The 24,437-nt window shown below is 42.9% G+C and overlaps 1 pseudogene; it reads left to right on the top strand.

Annotated features, from left to right (window-relative positions):
* Nucleotides 1-2,214: 2,214 nt before the first annotated feature.
* On the top strand, nucleotides 2,215-24,142 carry LOC129637642 (5'-AMP-activated protein kinase subunit gamma-1-like; annotated as a pseudogene).
* The last annotated feature ends 295 nt before the right edge of the window (nucleotides 24,143-24,437 follow it).

Here is a 24,437-nt window from a genome sequence, read left to right as displayed (position 1 = left end):
GGCACAGCAAAGAAAATGATCAACAAAATGAAAAAAACAATCCACAGAATGGGAGAAAATATTTGTAAATGATGTGACCAACAAAGAGTTAATATGCATAACATACAAACAGCTCATACACCTCAACATTAAAAAAAAAAAGGCAATCAAAAAGTGGGCAAAAGACATGAATAGATATTTTTCCAAAGAAGACATACAGATGGCTAATGAGCACATGAAGAGATGCTCAACATCACTAATTGTTAGAGGAATTGCCAACCGAAACAATAATGAGATATCACCTCACATCTGTCAGAATGGCTTGTCATCAAAAAGTCTACAAATTAAAAAAAGTCTACACATACTAAATGTTGGAGAGGATATAGAGAAAAGGGTGCCCTGATACACTGTTGGTGGGAATGCAAATTGGTGCAATCACTATAGAAAACAGTATGGACATTTTCTCAAAACTTGGAACTACCATGTGACCCAGCAATTTCATTCCTGGGTATATATCCAGAAAAAGACAAAAACATTAATTCAAAAAGATACATGCACCCCAATATAGTAGCAGTACTACTTATAATAGCCAAGACGGGGAAGCAATTCAAGTGCCCACAGCAGATGAATGAATAAAGATGTCGCACACACAGACAATGGAATATTATTCAGCCATAAAAAGAACGAAATCCTGGCATTTGCAGCAAGCAATGTAGATGGACTTAGAGAATATTATGCTTAGTGAAATAAGTCAGATAAAGACAAATGCAGTATATCACAGGTATATGAAATCTATAAAATAATACAAATGAATGCATATGCAAAACAGAAATAGACTCACAAATATAGAAAACAGACTAGTGGTTACCAAACGGAAGAGGGAAGCGGAGGAGGGACAAATTAGGGGTATGGAATTAACAGACACAAATTACTATGTGTAAAATAGATAAGCAACAAGGATCTATGGTATACTACAGGGAATTATAGTCATTATCCTGTAACAGCTTTTAATAGAGTATAATCTACAAAAATACCAAATCACTATGCGGTAAACCTAAAACTAGTATAATGTTGTAAATCAACTATACTTCAATTTTTAAAAAGTAATTGATAATACTCTGCAGAAAATAAACACAGTTAAGGCGATAGACATGAAAGGGAGTATAGTTTGAAGACTTCCCTGAGGAGGTATTTGAACTGAGATCCAAAACCTACGAATGAGCAAACTGCGCAGAAGCAAAGCATCCGTGCACAGCAAACAGAGCACAGTTTCAGAAACAGAAATGAGCTTGGTGTGTTCCAGACTCTGCAAGGCAGCACGGCGGGGGGAACAGAGTGGGCGATGGAGAGAGGAGACGGAAAGCCAAGTAGATGCCAGGTCATGTAGGGTCTTGAAGACCGTGGGGAAGGAGCCTGGATTTTCTTTCTTTTTTTTCTTAATTTACTTGACTGCAGTGGGTCTTAGTTGCCGCATGCAGCCTCTTTCATTGAGGCATATGGACTCTAGCTGTGGTGAGCGGTCTCCAAAGCATGCGGGCTTAATTGCCCTGTGGCATGTGGAATCTTAGTTCCCGAAAGTGAAAGTTGTTCAGTTGTGTCCAACTCCTTGTGACCCCATGGACTATGTAGTCCATGGAATTCTCCAGGCCAGAATACTGGAGTGGGTAGCCTTTCCCTTCTCCAGGGGATCTTCCCAACCCAGGGATTGAAGCCAGGTCTCCCACATTGCAGTCAGATTCTTTACCAGCTGAGGTACAAGAGAAGCCCAAGAATACTGGAGTAGGTAACCTATCCCTTCTCCAGTGGATCTTCCCAACCCAGGAATTGAACTGGGGTCTCCTGCATTGCATGTGGATTTTTCACCAACTGAGCTTCCCTGTCCAGGGATCAAACCCATTCTCCCTGCATTGGAAGGAGGATTCTTAACCACTGGACCACCAGTGAAGTCCTTGGGTTTTATTTTTACTGTGAAAGGAATTTTTTGGGAGGTTTTGAACAAGGGAATCGTGTGGTCTGGTTTATGAGCTTTAAAAGCCCATTGGGGCTACTGTAAGAATTCATAGTCTGTTGGGAATTCCCTGGTGGTCCAGTGGTTAGGACTCAGCGCTTTCACTGCCAGGGATCCAAGTTCAATTCCTGGTCAGGAAACTAAGATCCCACAAGCCCATGAGGTTTGGCCAGAAGCAAACAAACAAAATGAAAAGAATTCATAGTCTGTAATGAGGAGGGGCACGCATGGGGCAGGCCAGCCAGATGAGAGGCCCCTTAAAGGTGAAAGATGATACCGTCTCGGAAGAGGATGGTAGCAATGTAATTGAAGAGAAGTGAATAGTTTGAAGATAGGTTACGATGACAGAGCCAAATATCTTCCATATGGGTTGATTGGTGTGGATGTCAGGTAATGAGAAATTAGGAAAAACATCTAGCACTTCGGATTAAGTATCTGGGTGGATGATGGAAAGATATTGGAGGGATTGGGGTGAGAGGGGACAGGTTTAGTAAGGGAAATCAAGAATTCTAATTTGGATATGTAAACTGTGGGGTCCCTCCTAGATACCCAAGTGGAGGTGATGAGCAGGGAGACGAGGAGCGCATTATAAGGCCGTAGCTGGTATTTACCGGAGAGTATTACCAGCTCCAGTATTCTTGCCTGGAGAATTCCGTGGACAGAGGAGCCTGGTGGGCTGCTGTCCCTGGGGTCGCATAGAGTCAGACACGACTAAAACGATTTAGCATGCATGCATGCATTGGAGAGGGAAATGGCAACCCACTCCAGTATTCTTGTCTGGAGAATCCCAGGAGCCTGGTGGGCTGCTGACTATGGGGTCACAGAGTCAGATACGACTGAAGTGACTTAGCAGCAGCAGCTGGTATTTACAGACATGAGACCTCAGGTAACAAAGGAAAGAATTTAAGTGGAGTGATGTTGAACTGTGGGGCATATTTATGGTAAGTGGGAAGAGGAGGAAGAACAAATGAATGGATGGAGAGGGAACAGGAGGCAGACCAAGGAGAAAGTGAATCATTGTGTCAGAAGCTGCAGAGAGGTTGAGGAAGACGTGGCCACTGGGTTGGCAAACTGCTGGTTATCAGTGACCTTCACTAGAGAGCTTCCATGGGGCTGACCGGAGTGGGCATTCGTGGGGTCAAAAGTACAAGTGGAGGTCTACTCATCACAGATCTAAATATTTAAATAATATCAATGAAACAAACTGCTGAATAAAATATTATTGTATTCATTATATATTGGCAGGCAAGGTTCAGACTTAGAATTCTCCACTTCCTTGAGTTCCTTATCAGAATGAACTGGTATAAAGAGAACTTAGCCCCTGACCTGCTCCCCTTCCCCTTTTTCTTCCCTCCCTTCAGACTGAATGTCCAATTTTACCTACACTTGCTTCCCCAACCCTCCTCCCCAGCCAACAGCCATCTCTGAAGCATGGAGAAACACACACTGCATCCCTGTGATTTGGGGAACAGCCCCTCGCAGGCCCTGGGAACTGGTGTGGGACCGCTGAGACTGACTGGTGAGGGTCCTAGGCATCCTGAGTGAGGTCAAGGAAGGGGGAAAATCCAGGGGTTTGTGTTCCCCTCGTGGGGAGGGGCAAAGCCAAAGGGGGATCTGAGCACAGTCCTCTAAAGCAGGGGTCCCCACCAGGCACCAGTCCGTGGCCTGTTAGGAACCAGGCCGCACAGCAGGAGGTGAGTGGCGGGCAAGAGAGCCAGGTTTCATCTGTATTTATAGCTGCTCCCCATTACTCGGATCACTGCTTGAGCTCACCTCCTGTCAGATCACCTATCTCAGCTTTCAAAAGAGAACCACATAAGATCCCTGCAGTGAGAAGGAATGGGTCCGGGACCTATTTGTGAATAAGCCAGGTGAATCAACTTTGCCCGTGCTAGAAGAGGATCAACTGCTTGAGATGGCAAATGATGATGGCCTGAAAAGCATGTCTGAGACAACTTCAAATCTCCACACATTCTGGATTAAAGTCAAGGCGGAATATCCTGAGATGCCATAAAAGCACTGAAAGACCTGCTTCTGTTTTCAACATCCTATCTTTGTGAAGCAGGGTTTTCCGCAGTGACAAAAACCAAAACAAAATTATAAAGTAGACTGGACATAAGCAACACACTTTGGGTGTCACTGTCTCCCATCACCCCCAGAAGGGACTATCTAGTTGCAGGAAAACAAGCTCAGGGATCCCATGGATTCTGCATTATGGTGAGGTGTATAATTATCTCATTACATATCACAATGTAATAATAATCAAAATAAAGTGCACAATAAATGTAATGCACTTGAATCATCCTGAAACCATCCCCCACCCCCGTCTGTGAAAATCTGTCTTCCACAAAACCAGTCTCTGGCGCCAAAAGAGCTGGGGACCACTGCTATAAAGCATGTGGCTTGGGAGCAGTATTGGAGTAGGTTAAAAAGAGAATGGGGGCTTCCCAGGTGGCGCCAGTGGTAAAGAACACTGCCTGTCAATACAAGAGATGCAAGAGATGAGAATTCAACTCCGGGGTCAGGCAGATCCCCTGGAGAAGGGAATGGCATCCCACTCCGATATTCTTGCCTGGAGAATCCCATGGACAGGGGAGCATGGCAGGCTACAGTCCATAGGGTTGCCAAGAATCAGACATGACTGAGCACACACAAAGAGAGAATGGAGAATATGGAGTAAAGTGGTGAGAAAACAGTGTGGACAGGCCTTTGAAGGAACTTTCCCCATAATGGGGTAGCAGCTGGAAGGAAAGGAAAAGCCTAAAGACAGCACTCTGGCGTGCTGATGGAAAGGATGCTGCTGCTGCTGCTCCTAAGTCGCTTCAGTCGTGTCTGACTCTGTGCGACCCCATAGACAGCAGCCCACCAGGCTCCCCCGTCCCTGGGATTCTCCAGGCAAGAACACTGGAGTGGGTTGCCATTTCCTTCTCCAATGCATGAAAGTGAAAAGTGAAAGTGAAGTCGCTCAGTGGTGTCCGACTCTTAGCGACCCTATGGACTGCACCCTACCAGGCTCCTCCATCCATGGGATTTTCCAGGCAAGAGTACTGGAGTGGGTTGCCATTGCCTTCTCCATGGAAAGGATGAGTAGAAGGAAAAGCTGACGAGGAAGAGGATGGGGATAATATTGGGTGCGGAGTCCTTGAGCAGGTGAGGGGGACGGGATCCAAGGCTTGGTGGAAAGATTGGCACAAACAGTTCTTCCACTATTAGACAAGGAGAGCAGCTTGAAAGGGCACAGATGTAGACAAGCTGGCAAATCTGGCAGTGGGAAGAAAACAAAATCATTCTTTTCTAATTGCTCCCAATATTTACAATTACAGAGTGAATGAGATCATCCACGGAGAGTAGGGAGAGACAAATTGTGAAAAGTTATCTGAGACACTTGAAAAAATGGTTAAGATGGTCAATTTTATGTTAGATGTACTTTGCCATAATTAAAAATAATAATAGTTTGAGGGAATTCCCTAGTAGCCTAGCGGTTAGGATTCTGGGCTTTCACTGCTGCCGTTCAGACCCTGGTTGGGGAACTGAGATCCCACAAGCCACACGGTGCAGCCAAAAAAATAAAAAATAAAGAAATAATTTTTAAAAGGTGAAAAAAGGCTAATAAATAACCACCCTGCCCTTAAAGAAAAAAAAAAGCTACTTGGGAATACAGGAGAGTAAATATATTGGGGAAATTTAATATTAGAAGCAGTACCAGGGACTTACTGGAGATTTGTGGACATAAATTTAAAGCAAAACCAATAAGCTTAATCGTGCATGTTTTTCCTCTGCTGCCTTCAGTTGCCAGGCTACAAACAGGTGAAGTAGGCAGAATGTTAGCTTAAGAGAATTTGATTGATTTAAGAAGATTTGTGACTTTAATTAAAAATATTTAAGAGAATTTGATTGACTCAAACTAAAACTGAATGTTAAAAAACTTCTGGATTAGTAAATAACTTCAGATTTATTAGGTCTGTAAACAGTGTTTCAGCGCTTAGCAATTTTATTTATTCCATTTATAAGTCTGCCTTGTCAGACGTTTGAAGCACTGAAGAGAATCAAATCTGTAATTGTGGTTAAAATGCCAAAGCTACGGAAATGTTATTAATCAAGTTTGTAAATGATGTTAAATATTTAGGAACATTTACTATGTCAAATTTACATGCTAATTTAGCATTGATATAAGAACAAATGAAAATTAGTCATTAACTTTAGATAAGATAAAGCTAGACTTATAAATACAACAATATTATCTGTGAGTCATATGTTAAAGGCTTAGGGAAAATTGGGTTTCTAGATTTACAAATTTAGCAAGTTGTAAAAGTGAAAGTCACTTAGTCATGTCCAAGTCTTTACAACCCCATGTACTATACAGTCCATGGAATTCTCCAGGCCAGAATACTGGAGAGGGTAGCCATTCTTTTCTCCAGGGGATCTTCCCAACCCAGGGATCGAACCCAGGTCTCCCACATTGCAGGCGGATTCTTCACCAAACTGAGCCATGGGAAGCCCTTAGCAAGCTGAGCATTAGTTAATATAGAAGTAACTGGACTTCCCTGGTGGTGCAGTGGTTAAGAATCTGTCTGCCACTACAGTGGACATGGGTTTCATCTCTGCTCCAAGAAGATTCCATATGCCATGGAGCAACTAAGCCTGATGCCACAATCACTGAACCTGTGTGCCTAGAGCCTGTGCTCTGCAACAAGAGAAGTCACTGCAATGAGAAGCCCGAGTACCCCGACAAAGAGTAGCCCCTACTCGCTGCAACTAGAGAAAGCCTGCACGTAGCAAGGAAGATCCAGCACAGCCGGAAAAAAAAAAAAAAAAAAAAAAAAAAATATATATATATATATATATATATATATGTAACTGTAGCATACTCCTGTATGCATTAAGGCCCAAATGTAGTGTTAAAAGTACAGCTACTCCTTATAAGATGCCATCTTATGCCAGTTGCACTATTTTATTTTCTCAGCACAGATATCTACTTCCCGTGCTCCCAAATTCCACTAAAATGACAGAAAAATATTATTGATATATACAAAATTATTCATATATACAAAATTATGTATACTTAATATGTATTATTTATGTAAAATATTTATATAGTCTGGAAAATTTTGCATATATAATTGCCAAAAAACAAGAAAGAGTCCTATTATTAAATCAAAAATGATGAAGAAGGGACTTCCCTGGTGGTCCAGTGGCTAAGACTCCACATTCCCAATGCAGGAGCTGGGGTTTGATCCCTGGTTGGGGAACTAGAGCCTACATGCTGTAATTAAGAGTTTGCATGCCACAACTAAAGATCCCCTATGCTGCAAATATGACCTGGAGCAGTCAAATAAATATTTTTTACAAAGAAAGAAATGATGAAGAATTCCTGTAAGGCTCTATAAAGTTTGCAATCAAGGGCAAGACTAGGGTAGAGAAAACTTGACACTAAACACTGCTGAGGAAAAGCAGCTCTTCCCAAGGAAGCCAGGGGGAAAGCCAAGATTAGAATAAGCAAATATGAAGAGAGAGAGAGGCCCCCCTACGGTTGTTACGGTAATTAAGTACCAGGCTGCATTTGGCCTGGCTGGATCAGACACTGCCCTCTAGTTGACAGCTCCAGGCAGAGAAAGTTCCCAGGATAAAGACCCCAGGACTACTTTCTGAACAAAGGAATAAATAACTTTCCTAGAGAAGGCTCTGAACTTGAGGGCTGGCCTGGATCGGGAAGCAGAGCCCTTCTTAAAGGGCTTCCAAAACAATAGGGACCGAGGTCGGGGAGGAAGAGGAAAGGCTATTTCTGGTGCCTGGCCCTGTCATAGCTACCTAGCTAGCTCTCCAAGGTAGAACACTTCTGAATAATTCCAGGAGCCGCAGAAGGCGAGCAGTGCCCCCAAGAATACACAATGCCTACTAAGAAGGAGAGAATACCTGTCCTCTTCGAATATAAATGTACTACCTAGTCAGGCAGTACAGTTACCCCATCCCTTAAAATCTCAGAAACTGGCTCCTGGAATAAGAACAGAGGTTCTCATTTGGAAGCTCCAGCTTCCAACACTGCAAATTCTAGGGAAAGGAGTGGTGGATACAAGAAACATGCCGTCTAAAAACACTGAGGACTTCCCTGGCGGTTCAATGGTTAAGACTTCACCTTCTAATGCAGATGGCATGGGTTTGATCCCTAGTCAAGGAACTAGATCCCACATGCCATGTGCTACAGCCAAATTAAAAGAAAATAAAAATAAAAACACTAGGAAAACTTATGTCTATATCTAAGTAAATGTAGACATGTGTACTATGAGAAAAATTAAGACCTGGAACTAGAATTTCATAAGACTTCAACATTGGAGTGAGGGCAGGAAGGAGTTTGAAAGCAGGTTATGGCTTGAATTGCTCCAGGGATGCCGAAGAAACAGAGTGAGCCTAGGTACTGAGAGAAGATATCTGGCAGGAGATTTAAGATGAACTGAAATGGGGCACGCAGGAGGCTCTGGGGTAACAGTAATATTTCATTTCTCAAGATAAAATTGTGTTTTGCTTGCTTTATGTTTTTTTTCCTGAGTGTCTTATATTTCTGTACATATGGTATTTTACAATAAAACATTAAAAAAAAAATCAAGAGTGACTGCTAGATGTGGAATTCTCAAACCTGACTACATACACAACATGGGAAAGTTTTAAAAATACCAAAGGCCACTAAATGGCCATCAACAGAGGAATGGATAAAGAAGATGTGGGACATGTACACAAGAGAATATTCAGTTCAGTTCAGTTCAGTCACTTAGTCGTGTCCAACTCTTTGTGACCCCATGAATCACAGCACGCCAGGCCTCCCTGTCCACCAACTCCTGGAGTTCACTCAAACTCGTGTCCATCAAGTCGGTGATGCCATCCAGTCATCTCATCCTCTGTCATCCCCTTCTCCTCCTGCCCCCAATCCCTCCCAGCATCAGGGTCTTTTTAAATGAGTCAACTCTTCGCATGAGGTGGCCAAAGTATTGGAGTTTCAGCCTCAGCATCAGTCCTTCCAATGAACACCCAGGACTGATATCCTTTAGAATGGATCGGTTGGATCTCCTTGCAGTTCTAGGGACTCTCAAGAGTCTTCTCCAATACCACAGTTCAAAAGCATCAATTCTTCGGCACTCAGCTTTCTTCACAGTCCATCTCTCACATCCATACATGACCACTGGAAAAACCATAGCCTTGGCTAGATGGACCTTTGTTGGCAAAGTAATGTCTCTGCTTTTTAATATGCTATCTAGGTTGGTCATAACTTTCCTTCCAAGGAGTAAGCATCTTTTAATCTCATGGTTGCAATCACCATCTGCAGTGATTTTGGAGCCCCCCAAAATAAAGTCTGACACTGTTTCCACTGTTTCCCCATCTACTTCCCATGAAGTGATGGGATCAGATGCCATGATCTTCGTTTTCTGAATGTTGAGCTTTAAGCCAACCTTTATACTCTCCTCTTTCACTTTCATCAAGAGGCTCTTTACTCAGCCATAAAAAGGAATGAAATTGGGTCATTTGTAGAGATGTGGATGGACCTAGAGACTATCATACAGAATGAAATAAGTCAGAGAAAAATGTATCACATATTAATACATATATGTGGAATCTAGAAAAATGGTATAGATGATCTTATTTGCAAAGTAGAAATAGAGACACAGACATAGAGAACAAACATGGATACCAAGGGGGAAGGAGCCGTGAGATGAATTGGGAGACTGCTGCTGCTGCTAAGTCGCTTCAGTTGTGTCCGACTCTGTGTGACCCCATAGACGGCAGCCCACCAGGCTCCCCCGTCCCTGGGAATCTCCAGGCAAGAACACTGGAGTGGGCTGCCATTTCCTTCTCCAATGCATGAAAGTGAAAAGTGAAAGTGAAGTCGCTCAGTGGTGTCTGACTCTTAGTGACCCCACGGGCTGCAGCCTACCAGGCTCCTCCATCCATGGGATTTTCCAGGCAGGAGTACTGGAGTGGGGTGCCATTGCCTTTTCCGGAATTGGGAGACTGGGATTGATGTATATACACTATTGATACTGTGTATAAAAGAGATAACTAATGAGAACCTACTATATAGCACAGGGAACTCTACTCAATGCTCTGTAGTGACCTAAATGGGAAAGAAATAAAAAAAGAGAGAGATAGGTACATGTACAGCTGATACACTTTGCTGTACAGTAGAAACTAGCACAACATTGTAAAGCAACTATACTCCAATACAAATTAATTAAAAAAATGCTAATGGCCAGAGCACACCGCAGACCAAATGAATTAGAATCTGTGGGATGGGGTCAGACTTATGTATGTGAGAATCACTGTATTAAAAGAATAAAAATAAAGAAATTAAATAGGAGGAAACAGTAATCATAATCAAGGTCAACGGGTTAAATTCCCTAAGTAGGAGACGGAATTCAGCAAGATCACCAAGATTCATTTTCTTCATTCTCATGTTCCTCTCACTGTATTTGCTCTGTTCTCAAAATCCTTGTGGCTATAAGACTATCGTAGAAATGTTACCATTATATCCCTTTAGGTTTACATTAAGAGGGAAAGCACCCCTGACTTTCTGCCAGAAGTCTCAGCAAAGCTTTCATGGCATCTCTTTTTTATTTTCCTACTCTGATCATGCGATCAACCCTGAGGTAATCACTATCACCAGGACACTTTGGTTAGCCAGGGCTCTTTCACAGGTATAGACTCTCCTGCCCCAGATTCACAGTGGAATCAGTATTACCAGAACTAATAGGATTAGAGTGGTGGGGGAAGGTGAAGCCTCAAGCAAAACCCAGAAGCTGTTGGCAGAAGTAGAGTGAATGGAAGTTGAGCAACCAAAAAGAAAAAAAAAAATTCCATAAGGGAAATATATAGATTCGAGGCAAGAGAAAACAATAAAGACTAAACCAAAGTAGGGAGGTTCAAAGTGGAAGTTAAGAGATGGAAGCTGGTTGAAAAAAATATCTTGCCGTGCAGAAACAGTTGTCTATAGCCTTGACTGAGGCCAGAGGAGAAGCTATTAAGGATAGTGGACAAGCTGAGTCAGTCTCCATAGCTACCAGTCCATCCTGTATCCCCAAATATGTACCTGCAGCTCAGATTTCTCTCTCCATATTTAAATACACACCTGCCTTCTGGACAACTATCCTGCATATCTCAGAGGCAGTTCAAATTCATCATGTCCTTCACTTAGTGGCACAGATGGTAAAGAATTCTCCTGCAATGTGGGAGACCTGAGTTTGATCCCTGGGTCGGGAAGATCCCCTGGAGGAGGACAATCCAATCCAGTATTCTTGCCTGGAAAATCCCCATGGACAGAGGGGCCTGGTGGGCTATAGGTCGAGAAAAGAAGGACACGACTGAATGACTAAGCACAGCACAGCACAGCACATCACTTAATTATCAAAAGATGGCAAATCACTTCCTCTTAAATCCGCCCTCCTTTTTCTGTCAATAACCTCAGGCTCTAAACCAGAAAACTGGAATCATCTTTCATCTCCTTCCTCTCTCACCTTCATGTCTCACCTTTCTCTAAGAACGGTTTCTATCTCCGTGCCATCTCTCAGAGCCACTCCTGATTCTTCATCAGGACTTAACACAATTGTGATTTAATCGTTGGGTAATTTGTTTGAATAGTGGTCACTTCCATGAGGCTGGACTCGGGACAATAGACCCCCATTGCATTCTTTCCATTCTTGTATCCTCCAACACAAGCTCTGTTCAGTAGGTTCCTGCATGTTTGTAGAAAAAATGAAGTCGGCCAGTATCAAGTTTTTTGGGGGGAACACAGGTACCTTCATTTGTTTACTTATTTTAATTAATTGATTTACAGCTGTGCTAGGTCTCTGTTGCTGCATGTGGGCTTTCCCTAGTAGCAGTGAGCAGGGCCTACTCTCTAGTTACAGAGCATAGGCTTCCCATTGCAGTGGCTTCTCTTGTTTGGAGCACAGGCTCTATGCATGCAGGCTTTAGTAGCTGTGGCATCCGAGCTTAGTAACTGTGGCACCCAAGCTTAGGTGCTCCGCAGCGTGTTGGATCTTCCTGGACCAGGATCAAACCGTGTCCCCTGCGTTGGCAGGTGGATTCCTAACCACTGGACCATCAGGGAAGTCCCCATCTCCCAAACTCAACACTATTTTCCTGAATAATCTGAAAATGCAGAGCTGATTATATTTTCCCCTCTATTTAAAATCTCTTTCAGTGATCCCTAAAGGAAAGGTGTATTCCTTAAATTTTCAGTGTTTAATAACCATTTATTAGCTGCCTGGAACATATGAAAACCTACAATTTTAGGTAAACATTCACGAAAATTTTAAATAATAAAATTAATATATAACAAAATTAATAGTGTTCAAGTATCCCATGTTATCAAACCTATTTATCTCCTGACCTTGAGTTTGGAAATCAAGTTCATACAGCAAGGGATACATACACTTGGTACCTGAATTTTGGATAACAGGTAGCAAGAGTTTAGATTGTGCCATATACCAGGCTTACTAAAAAGAACGATTCAAATATACTCAGATCCACAGTTTGGATAGAAAGTTGAAATAGCAAAGGTAGAATGGTGAGGAATAACAAATCAGCAAAAAGGATACTATTACTTGCAATCAATCCTTCAGTTCAGTTCAGTTCAGTTCAGTCGCTCAGTCCTGTCCGATTCTTTGTGACCCCATGAATCGCAGCATGCCAGGCCTCCCTATCCATCACTAACTCCCGGAGTCCACCCAAACTCATGTCCATCGAGTCGGTGATGCCATCCAGCCATCTCATCCTCTGTCGTCCCCTTCTCCTCCTGCCCCCAATCCCTCCCAGCATCAGGGTCTTTTCCAATGAGTCAACTCTTCGAATGAGGTGGCCAAAGTACTGGAGTTTCAGCTTTAGCATCATTCCTTCCAAAGAAATCCCAGGCTGATCTCCTTGAGGATGGACTGGTTGGATCTCCTTGCAGTCCAAGGGACTCTCAAGAGTCTTCTTCAGCACCACAGTTCAAAAGCATCAATTCTTCGGCGCTCAGCTTTCTTCACAGTCCAACTCTCACATCCATACGTGACCACTGGAAAAACCATAACCTTGACTAGATGGACCTTTGTTGGCAAAGTAATGTCTCTGCTTTTCAATATGCTATCTAGGTTGGTCATAACTTTCCTTCCAAGGAGTAAGCATCTTTTAATTTCATGGCTGCAATCACCATCTGCAGTGATTTTGGAGCCCAACGAGTGTTCTTGCATTTATAGCTTTAATTGGACATTCCTTAAAGAAAAGTCCGGGCCAATCAGGGGTAAATCATTAACAATATCTTTTTTTCTGTTTACAAACAAAGCACAAAATATGTATTTGGGCCAAAAATCACAAAATTCAAAGTAAAAAATAAAAAATAAAGTCTGAAACTGTTTCCACTGTTTCTCCATCTATTTCCCATGAAGTGATGGGACCAGATGCCATGATCTTCGTTTTCTGAATGTTGAGCTTTAAGCCAACTTTTTCACTCTCCTCTTTCACTTTCATCAAGAGGCTTTTGAGTTCCTCTTCACTTTCTGCCATAAGGGTGGTGTCATCTGCATATCTGAGGTTATTGATATTTCTCCCAGCAATCTTGATTCCAGCTTGTGCTTCTTCCAGCCCAGTGTTTCTCATGATGTACTCTGCATAGAAGTTAAATAACCAGGGTGACAATATACAGCCTTGACATACTCCTTTTCCTATTTGGAACCCATCTGTTGTTCTATGTTCAGTTCTAACTGTTGCTTCCTGATTTGCATATAGGTTTCTCAAGAGACAGGTCAGATGGTCTGGTATTCCCATCTCTTGCAGAATTTTCCACAGTTTATTGTGATCCACACAGTCAAAGGCTTTGGCATAGTCAATAAAGCAGAAATAGATGTTTTTCTGGAACTCTCTTGCTTTTTTGATGATCCAGCGGATGTTGGCAATTTGATCTCTGGTTCCTCTGCCTTTTCTAAAACCAGCTGGAACATCTGGAAGTTCATGGTTCACATACTGCTGAAGCCTGGCTTGCAGAATTTTGAGCATTACTTTACTAGTGTGTGAGATGAGTGCAATTGTGTGGTAGTTTGAGCATTCTCTGGCATTGCCTTTCTTTGGGATTGGAATGAAAACTGCCCTTTTCCAGTCCTGTGGCCACTGCTGAGTTTTCCAATTTGCTGGCATATTGAGTGCAGCACTTTCACAGCATCATCTTTCAGGATTTGAAATAGCTCCACTGGAATTCCATCACCTCCACCAGCTTTGTTCGTAGTGATGCTTTCTAAGGCCCACTTGACTTCACATTCCAGGATGTCTGGCTCTAGGTCAGTGATCACACCATCATGATTATCTGGGTCATGAAGATCTTTTTGTACAGTTCTCCTGTGTATTCTTGCCACTTCTTCTTAATATCTTCTGCTTCTGTTAGGTCCATACCATTTCTGTCCTTTATCGAGCCCATCTTTGCATGAATTGTTCCCTTGGTATCTCTAATTTTCTTGACGAGATGTCTAGTCTTTCCCATTCTGTTGTTTTCCTCTATTTCTTTGCATTGATCGCTGAGGAAGTCTTTCTTATCTCTCCTTGCTATTCTTTGGAACTCTGCATTCAGATGCTTATATCTTTCCTTTTCTCCTTTGCTTTTCACTTCTCTTCTTTTCACAGCTATTTGTAAGGCCTCCCCAGACAGCCATTTTGCTTTTTTGCATTTCTTTTTCATGGGGATGGTCTCGATCCCCATCTCCTGTACAATGTCACAAACCTCCGTCCATAATTCTTCAGGTACTCTGTCTATCAGATCTAGTCCCTTAAATCTATTTCTCACTTCCACTGTATAATCATAAGGGATTTGATTTAGGTCATACCTGAATGGTCTAGACATAATATACACATGTATATATGTATCTGGGTTAATGACAGATTCCATTTATCTTGCTCTACTAAATTAGAAAGCAAAAGTACAAATGCATGCATGCTCAGTCATTCAGTCATAGTCAACTCTTTGAGACCCCATGCACTGTACCCTGCCAGGCTCTTCTGTCCATGGGATTTCCCAGGCAAGAATGCCGGAGTGGATTGCCATTTCCTACTGCAGGGGATCTCCCTGACCCAGGGATCTAACCTGCATCGCCTGCATTGACAGGCCGATTCTTTACCACTAGTGCCACCTGGGAAGCCCGTAACTAAGAATGATGGGTGGCAAATGCTTGGTGGCCCTACATACTGTGCTGTGTGTATTTGGATGGGGACATATACCTAGAAACAGCGGTGAAGTCTCTCACTGAAGGCCAGTTTTACAAGCAGTTAAGTCAAAGGCTGTATGGTTGGATTTCTAAAAATATTTATTATTTTTTGCTGTGCTGGGTCTTCTCTGCTGCACATGGGCTTTCTCTCGCTGCAGGGAGGAGGGGCTACTCTCTAGCTGCCGTGCATGGCCTGCTCATTGCCATGGCTTTTCTCGTTTGGAAGCATGGACGTTTTAGTAGTTGCGGCATGTGGGCTCTAGAACTCAAGCTCATTAGCTGTGGGGCACCAGCCTAGTTGCCCCTCGTGCCCCTAGTTGCCCTAGTCGGCATGTGGGATCTTCTCTGCCCAGGGATCAAACCCATGTCCCTTGCCTTGGCAGGCAGATTCTCAACCACTGGACCACCAGGGATGTCCTTGGATGTTTTAACTTGGATGACAGATACAAATGCATTTCTAAAGTTTTCTGTTTGGGTCCGGCTCAGGAAAGAATTTCTCCATGTTTTCTGGCACACTGAATGGTTTTTAAACATGCCCAGTGTCACTGATGTCTTTCTCCAGAAAATGGAAAAAAAATCAAGTGTTAGGGAAGACTCAGTGTTGGCTGACAAAGCCTCTTGCATCACAGTTCAATTTCCTGATATGTTATCTTCTGCACTTAATATCTGATGAGGTTGAAATGAGAGGTTTGAGATTTTCAACCTATTGCCCATGGCATGTTGACACCCACTGGAAACCTTTGAGATAACATTTCCTCACAACACCAGTAATGACAAGGATGATTTCTGGTTTCTGGTTTTTGCTGGCATTATTAGTGTTATAAAGAAGTTTTATCTCCTCCCTCGTTTCAGTTTTTCACATGAGTATGTTCCCCCTGGATAGCCAGCACATTTTAGGGTAGAAACACAGTTTTAGTCCAAGCCACCCATTTCTTCGCAAGACTCATGGAAAAGACATATGCTTTGTCGTGGAGATTTGATGGTGCTAACAATTTTCGTTCCTTCTTCACCACTTAGCGAAGATCACCATTCTTAACTGTTCTTAGTAAATAAGACAGTGTGCAATCTTAGCACTCGGATACAGCTGGTTTTGAGTAGTTGAGGGAGGTACAAGGCAAAAGCGGCCCTAATTCTTCATCCCTTTGTCATAGTGTGGTAGCACCCTCCCCTTCTACTTCTGGGTTGGCCACAGGAGTTGCTGTGACCCAATGTGCGTGCGTGTGTGCTTGCTAAGTTGCTTCAGTCATGTCGATTCTGTGCAACCCTATGGATGGCAGCCTACCAGGCTCCTCTGTCCATGGGATTCCCCAGACAAGAATACTGGAGTGGGTTACTGTGCCCTCCTCCAGGGGATCTTCCCGACCCAGGGATCGAATCTGAGTCTTTTATGTCTACCTGCATGGACAGGTGGTCTCTTTACCTCTAGTGCCCCCTGGGAAGCCCACTCGTGATCCAGTGGACGGCAGCAAATGTGACAAGGCAGAGACCTGAGAAGTGCCTGCATGTTTGGGCTTGCCTGTCCTTCCTCCTGTCTCTTTGCCACATGCACATGCTTGGGCCAGCCTGCTAAAGGATGAAATGGACAGAGTATAGCTACCCCTGTTGTCCCAGCCAAGTCTAACCCAGACTAGCCACACTGCTACTCAGACAGAGGGAAGAACCCAGCTGAGGGCAGCAGAGCTGCCTACACGATGACCCACAGCTAGGACTGGCTTCATGGTTCTTGGCCTTTGCAGTCACACAGGGTCCTACGGTAAGAAAGATCCCATGCTTGGTTTAATGTTCTGTTGTCATTACTTTAAAATTCTTCATAATGTCTAAATAAGGGGCCCAGCATTTTGCTCTGAGCTCCACAAAATACACAGCTGGTCCTGCTCACATCTTGTCACTGACACCAGGGTAAGCCTAGCTGAGATGAGAAGAACCACTCCACTGGCCGACAGGCTCATGAGATTAATGAATTCCTATTATTTAAGTGGTGAGGTTTTGAAGTGGCTGTACATTTTTTTAGCAATAGATACAGGAACTTCCTTGGTGCTCCAGTGTTAAGAATCTGCCTTCCAATGCAGGGGGCATGGGTCCCAACATGGTTGGGGAAGTAGGATCCAACATGCCCCATGGTCAATTAAACCTGTAAGCCGCAACTACTGAGTCTGCCTGCCACAACTAAGACCCATTTAGTTCAATTCAGTCGCTTAGTCATGTCCGACTCTTTGCGACCCCATGGACTGCAGCGTGCCAGGCTTCCGTGTCCATTACCAACTCCCGAAGCTTGCTCAAATTCATGTCCATCAAGTCGGTGATGCCATCCAACCATCTCATCCTCTGAGACGAGAGGCAGCCAAAAAATAAACAAATAAATATTAAAAAAAAAAAAAAAAAAAGTGATACTGACATACCAAACCTTTTTGCTGGAGACATGCCTGGTCCTTCATCAGCATGCCCTCAAATACACTTCTAATCTGCATCATATCTCACAAAAATATTAGATGAAATGATAATGAGAATTCAAAATTATAAGGTATGTCTTTCTCTTTCATATGGGTACCACAGAGATGCAAAGAGCTGGTTTATTCTATTCCCACTAACGGTTTTGTTGTTGTTCCTGTTCAGTCATTAAGTCATGTCCAACTTTTTCCAACCCCATGGACTGCAGCATGCTAGACTCCTCAGTCCTCCACTGTCTCCTGGAGTTTGCTCAAACTCATGTCCATTGAGTTGGTGATGCTATCTAACCATCTCATCCTCATCCCTTTTCCTTTGGCCTTCAGTCTTTCCCAGCATCAAGGTCTTTTCCAATGAGTCAGCTCTTCCCATCAGGTGACCAAAGTACTGGAGCTTCAGCCTCAGCATCAGTCCTTCCAGTGAATATTCAGGGTTGATTTCCTTTAGGATTGACCTGTTTGATCTCCTTGTAGTCCAGGGGACTCTTCAGAGTCTCCAGCACCACAATTCAAAAGCATCAATTCTTGGGTGCTCAGCCTTCTTTATGGTTCAACTCTCACAACCATACGTGATTACTGGAAAAACCATAGCTCTGATTATATGGCCCTTTGTAGGCAAAGTGATGTCTCCGCTTTTTAAGACGTTGTCTAGGTTTGTCATAGTCTTCCTTCCAAGGAGCAAGCATCTTTTAATTTCATGGCTGCAGTCACTGTCCTCAGTGATTTCAGAGCCCAAGAAAAGAAAATCTGCCACTGCTTCCATTTTTTTCCCTTCTATTTTCCATGAAGTGATAGGATTGGATGGCATGATCTTAATTTTTGTAATGTTGAGTTTTGAGCCACCTTTTTCACTCTTCTTTTTGCTCTCATCAAGAGACTCTTTAGTTTCTCTTCACTTTCTGCGATTAGAGTGGTATCATCTGCATCATTTGAAATGTTGATACTTCTCCCAGCAATCTTGATTCCAGCTTGTGATTCATCCAGCCCAGCATTTCTGCATGAATGAGCGACTAACACACACACACACACACACACACACACACACACACACACTCTGCATAGAAGTTAAATAAGCAGGGTGGCAATATACAGCCATGTTGTACTCCTCTCCCAATTTTGAACCAGCCAGTTGTTTCATGTCTGGTTCTAACTGTTGCTTCTTGACCCACATATAGGTATTTTAGGAGACAAGTAAAGTGGTCTGATATTCCCATCTCTTTAAGAATTTTCCATGGTTTGTTCTGATCCACAGTCAAAGGCTTTAGCATAGTCAATGAAGCACAAGTAGATGTTTTTCTGGAATTTCCTTGCTTTCTCCATGATCCAATAAATGTTGGCAATTTGACCTCTGATTCCTCTGCCTTTTCTAAACTCAGCTTGTACAACTGGAAGTTCTTGATTCAAGTACTGCTGAAGCCTGGCTTGAAGAATTTTGAGCATAACTTTGCTAGCATGTGAAATGAGCACAACTGTGTGTTAGTTTGAACATTCTTTGGCACTGCTCTTCTTTGGGACTGGAATGAACACTGACCTTTTCCAGTCCTGTGACCACTGCTGAGATTTCAAGTTTGAAAACCCACATTGAGTGAAGCACTTTAACAGCATCATCTTTTAGTATTTAAAGTAGTTCAGCTGGAATTCCATCACCTCCACTAGCTTTGTTCATAGAGATGCTTCCTAAGGCCCACTTGATTTCATACTTCAGGATGACTGGCTCTAGGTAAGTGACCACATCATCATGATTATCTTGGTCATGAAGATCTTTTTTGTACAGTTCTTCTGTGTATCCTTGCCACCTCTTCTTAATCTCTTCTGCTTCTGTTAGGTCCTCACCATTTCTGTCCTTTATTGTGCCCATTCTTGCATGAAATGCTCCCTTGATATCTCTAATTTTCTTGAAGAGATCTCCAGTCTTTCCCATTCTGTTGCTTCCCTGTATTTCTTTGCATTGTTTATTTAAGAAGGCCTTCTTATCTCTCCTTGCTATTCTGTGGAACTCTGCATTCAGTTGAGTATATCTTTCCCTTTCTGTGGTTTTACTCAACTATAAAACAAAATATAGCTTTGTTTTACAGTTGTACTTAACTATAAAACAAAATAAATTACTCAACTATTAAAAAAATTTTTTAAAACCCCTGATGCTGGGAAAGATTGAATGCAGGAAGAGAAGGGGACGACAGAGGATGAGACGGTTGGATGGCATCATTGAGTTAATGGACATGAGTTTGAGTAAGCTCCAGGAGTTGGCGATGGACAGGAAAGCCTGGCATGCTGCAGTCCACAGGGTCGCAAAGAGTCGGACACAACTGAGGGGCTGAACTGAACTGCAAACAAAATCTGGCTGTCATCACTACAATAAGAAGAGTTCCACATCTTTGTGTGTCATTTGCGCTATGCAGCATCCTGTTCTGACATTAGGTTTGCCCATGACTGCTCTGGCTTCCTCTCCCAGCATTTTATTTGTCCCGAGTTTGAGGCCAGTTTTATAAACGTGTTGGCCGTAGCATGGCTTTCATCTGTGGATGCTACTGTTCTGGCCTCTTCACATTTAGAAATAAAATACATCAATTTCATACCAGAAAATATTATTTTGTGCCTGCTTCAGGAAAAACTACTGGCTGACCCACAGGCAAGCATGCTCAGTTGTGTCCGACTCTTTGTGACCCCATGGACTGTATGTAGCCCACCAGGCTCCTCTGTCTATGGAATTTTCCAGGCAAGAATACTGGAGTGGGGTGCCATTTCCTTCTCCAGGTTGACCTATAAAGTTATTCTATTTTGTTTTTTCATTTGCCTATTTTTTGGTTGTGCTGCATAGCATGTGCGATCTTCGTTCCCTGAACCCATGCCCCCTGCATTAAAAAAAGGAATCTTAACCACTGGGCCACCAGGGAAGTCTCCAGGTTATTCTGTTTTGGGAATGATGTAAAACCACTGAGAGCATCACTAAGCATTCTGACAGAGGTTTCTAATACAGAGTGCACACTGGAGACAAGAGGAGAGTAAACCTCTGGTTCAATAAAATCCTGTTTTTAGATATTCATAGCCACCCTTCCCATTCACACTTTCCCTTTCAGCTGCTTGAGTGAATTCATCATGTTCACAGATGCTCTTGTTCCAAAAGATCCTGAAATCCTGTTCACTAATTATTCTTCTGAATTGTAGTTTTTGTACTATTTTTATCATTGCTTTTACACTTCAATGAATCACTTTTTCAGTCATTAATCTATTTTTGTTAATCAGAGTCATAACACAACACAAGAGTAACAAGAAAAAATGCAAACTTTCCACACATAAACAATAATATTCCAATGATATAACTAAAATAAAGGATATCCTAATAGTTTTAACTACACCTTAAGAGTCTGTCCAATTTGAGCCATCTCTACGTGTGAACCCTTATTAAGAGCATAATGGTATTTGATAATTTTTCTTCCATTTCAAATTCATAAGATTTTTAAACAGGTATCTTTTCATTGCTTTTGCCATAGAAGCTGCTTGAGGACTGTTAATTTTATAGATTAATTGACCACATTTTAGAAACATCGACCTAAAAGAAAAAGCCTGTACTCTTAAACATGGTCTCTAAACCATTTCATAATCTAGTCCCTTGATTCACATAAAAGAACTATTGTTATTAGTGTGTATACCCACACACACATTGTTACTAGACAGTAACAATAGCAACCGCACACTTCTATTGACTGAGCCCTTAAATGATACCTCGTGATCAAGTGTCATTTTAAGCCTTTTAAATGGACTCTGTTATTTCAAACTCACAGTAATCCTAGGAGGTAGGTACTGGTTTGTTTTTATGAATTTACACATAGAGAATTATGAGTATTACAGAGGTACTTGCTCGAGATTGCAGAGCTAATTAGAGGCTGAGCAGGAGTCTGGTCCCAGGCTTGTCTAACTCTTAAGGACACCATATTACCTGGCCCCCACCCCGCCCCTTCAATCTGCCTTCCTGAACTCTTTCTCACAAATGCACACAGCCTCTCTATTCCCAGCGAAGATGTCTTCCACCTGTGATCTGTGTCCATCTTGTTCCTTCTGTCTAGAATGCCCTCTCTTTCTCCCCGTGTCACCTTCGTGAACTTTCACTCACATGCAGCACCCAGTTTTAGAGTCTTCTCTGTGAAGCCTTTCCTTCCCCCGACACCCCAGATTTTTACCTTGTCTGTAATAGCAGCCTAAATTTTATTTCTCTCCATTCTCCAGACAAAGACACAAAAATGTCTAGAGTGACAGCTGAATTATTAAGAATTATAAGATGACAGAACATAATTTACTACACTGTGCCTGACTGTTCCCTGGTATATCATTAGTCAACTCCAGTTATTGAGTTGTGTTCAATGAATAGGCAATTCCTTACCTGGACAGAGGAGTCTGGTGGGCTACAGTCCATGGGTTCCAGAAAGAGCTGGACACGACTAACACTTACCTTAAAATATTATTCTCAGGAGGTCAGAAAACAGAGTTAATTCTTACTGTACCTATAATAGCAACTAGTTAACTTCATGAAACACAGGAAATACATTATCTATTTTGTTGTTGTTGTAGTTGTTTAGTTGCTAAGTTGTGTCTGAGTCTTTGTGATCCCACAAACTGTAGCCCGCCAGGCTCCTCTGTCCATGGAATTCTCCAGGCAAGAATACTGGAGTGGGTAGCCATTCCCTTTTCCAGGGGATCTTCCCAACCAAGGGATAGAATCTAGGTCTCTCACATTGCAGGCAGATTCTTCACAGTCTGAGCCATGAGGGAAGCACCAAAGCAATAAGTACCTTTATAATAAAAAAAAAAAAAGAAAGTGAGGTTCCTAGAGCAAATGAACCCAGCCAGGGCCTCTTGCAATGGAGATGGTCACTTCTTGAGAGTTTCCAACTCTGGAAAAATGAACGTCCTCAAGAGACTCCAGAATCAGGACTTCCCTGGGGGTCCAGTGGTTAAGAATCCATCTTCCAACACAGGGGATGCAGGTTCAATCTCTGGTCAGGGAACTAAGATCCCACATGTGGTGGGGCAACTAAGCCCAGATGCCAGAACTACAGAGCTCACACGTGGCAGCTGCTGAGCCCAGGTGTTCTGGAGCCCATGCCCCACGACTAGAGAGAAGCCCACATACCACAAGGAAGAGCCCTCACACCAAACGAAAAATCCCATATGCCACAACAAAGGCCCTGCATGCCAAAAAGAGACAAAATTAATTAACAAAGAGAGAGACCCCAGAATCCACCAATAGCATATATCCTTCCTTTATAAAGTTTCTGGCTGCTATGACCTGAGTCTCACAAGCTCCAATTTGGTTGTATTTGCTACTTCCCTGCAGGTATACAAGTTGCCCCTTTCTGGATCCCAAAAAGCAAGGACTTGTGGGCATGTGGATTATCACCAATTTCATCAATATCCTGCACTATTACTATAAATCAGCCTTGGTTCCAGAGCTATGAGCTGGAAGAATACAAAATAGAAACTTGAAAGGAGGTGTATATACAGGACTTCTTTAAACCACTTGTCTGCATTTCTCTTAATGCCAACTTGTTTAATGCTGTCTTTTCATTAATTCAAAACAAGATCCACAGGCTGCCAGTTGTTGACCCAGAATCAAGCAACATCTTGTACATCCTCACCCACAAGTGCATTCTCAAGTTCCTCAAAGTGTTTATCACTGAGTTCTTAAGCCAGAATTCATGTCTAAGTCTAATAGAAGATTAGCTTCTATGCCAGCATTGCCATGTTCTGCACTATGACCCCACAGACATGGCTCTGGGCATCTCTGTACAGGATCTGCCAGTGAATGAGGAAGATCAGGTAGTGAACATCTATTCCACGTTTGATGTTATCTGTGCTAAGTCACTTCGGTCATGTCCGACTCTTTGGGATCCTCTGGACTGTAGCCCGTCTGGCTTCTCTGTCCATGGGACTTCCCAGGCAAGAACACTAGAGTGGGTTGCCATTTCCTTCTTCAATGATATTATCCATCAGGCAGCATAAAAGACCTACCACAACCTAGATGTGCCTGTAGTCAAAGCCCTCAAAATCGATCACATTACTTTAAATGTAGCTTCAAGTGCTACCTGCATGAGGCTCTGGAGACCTTTCTCAGCAGGCTAGTGGAAGCAGGGAGTCACCAACTCGTGGTGGTGGATGAGAATGATGTGATCAAGGGAACTGTATCACCATCTGTCATCCTGTAGACCCTGGTGCTCACAGGCAGAGAGAAGCTGCCCTAAGCTGGGGGACGAGGTCAGGTGGCACCAGGGGATGTGCCCCACTCACTGCTCGCCCAAAGCTCTGGGAACCCCAGAAGAAACCTGGAGGCTCTTCCTTGCTCAGGAGCCCCCCACCCTCCTACCCGGAAGCTGGGAAGGCATGGGGAAAGGAAGGAGAATAAATTTTTAGGTGTCCTTATCCTCACAATACTCAGAAAAACTTTTAGCCTAGCTCAGGCTAGCTCCTGTCCTCTTATTCATATCCCCATTTCTAGGCAAACCATGAGCTCTGTGCCCCTCCAGAAAATTTTACACCTCACGAACTAGAAGAACAAACCAAGCCCAAAATCAGCAGAGAGAAAGAAATAAAAAAAAGGTTGGAGTAGAAATAAATGAAATGAAGACTAGAAACAACAATAAAAAGGATCAACATAATTAATAGGTTTTTTTAAAAAGATAAAATTGACCAAGCTTTAGCTTGACTGAAAGCGAAAAGTGAAAGTGAAGTCGCTCAGTCGTGTCTGACTCTTTGTGACCCCATGGACTGTAGCCTACCAGGCTTCTCCGTCCATGGGAT

The sequence above is a fragment of the Bubalus kerabau genome, chromosome 23 (genome assembly GCF_029407905.1).
Source record: "Bubalus kerabau isolate K-KA32 ecotype Philippines breed swamp buffalo chromosome 23, PCC_UOA_SB_1v2, whole genome shotgun sequence".
Classification (NCBI taxonomy): domain Eukaryota; kingdom Metazoa; phylum Chordata; class Mammalia; order Artiodactyla; family Bovidae; genus Bubalus; species Bubalus kerabau.
The sequence above is the reverse complement of the archived record's forward strand: the minus strand, read 5'-3'. Positions and strand labels throughout refer to the sequence as shown.